The sequence below is a fragment of the Triticum dicoccoides genome, chromosome 7B (genome assembly GCF_002162155.2).
Source record: "Triticum dicoccoides isolate Atlit2015 ecotype Zavitan chromosome 7B, WEW_v2.0, whole genome shotgun sequence".
Lineage (NCBI taxonomy): Eukaryota > Viridiplantae > Streptophyta > Magnoliopsida > Poales > Poaceae > Triticum > Triticum dicoccoides.
In genome coordinates, this window is record NC_041393.1 from 51,627,578 (window position 1) to 51,628,573 (window position 996).

Here is a 996-nt window from a genome sequence, read left to right on the forward strand (position 1 = left end):
GGGCGATCCATAAAGGAGCTGATGTGAGTATTGGTACTCAATCAGAGGAAGAAAGAATGCATGAGCATCATATTATAGAACATCTGAATAATTTGATGCTTAGATAATCAAAGGAATTATGATTTCCAAAACAAGGATCAGAAGCAGATGCTCTGATCAAGGATGGATAAGTTGAATAAGCTTAGGGGTAAAATCGACAACAATTTGATTGGTCGAGATCAAGCTCATGTTTAAAGTGACGTATGAGCCGGAAAGATAATTTAGAAGGGTCGATTGATGATTGTGTGCATCCGCACACTTGTTGAATCAATAGGATCAGAATGATAATGACAAGTGATGTCAATCAGATTATGAGACTTATGGGATTAACCATAATGCAAGCAAGCAAGAATTTCAAGAGCAATAGGCTGCTTAGGATTTCCAGAAAATTGAATGGTATTTCAAGGACTTTTGTGAAACACATAAACAACTAGGAATGAGCGGATACCCGACAAGTGCGAGGGATTATCCGTAGGGGTATTTATGTGGCAAGGAACTGCAAGGCAGTAGGCACAAAGTATACTCGGAACAATAGAGAGAATTTCAGGGTATCTTGTAATAACAAGATCAACGGGGAATGATTGAATGAATGGCAAGTGTACGTGGCTATCCATAGGGGATTATCGATGGAAGGGAATTGCAAATGTGATGGCACAAAGTATCGAGGGAACATCGGAGAGTAACTTCGGAATCTTCCGGTGCATCAGGCGATCATCTGAGGTGAGGGGCTCTCCGGGAGAAAGTATTTTCGAGAACCTAAAGTTAGTTTTGTTTTTAGCAAAATCATTTAACCCGAATAGAAGAGATGTCAGAGTCCCAGAGTATAGGTCGAGGAATAAAAGAACCTACTACCACCCAATGGCGACGTGTGCCGGTAAGACACACAGCCATGTTAGTAAAAGTTTTTGCAACGTCTAGACTCGACTTCGGCCAAGGAGTTGGGATGGGGGATTCCTA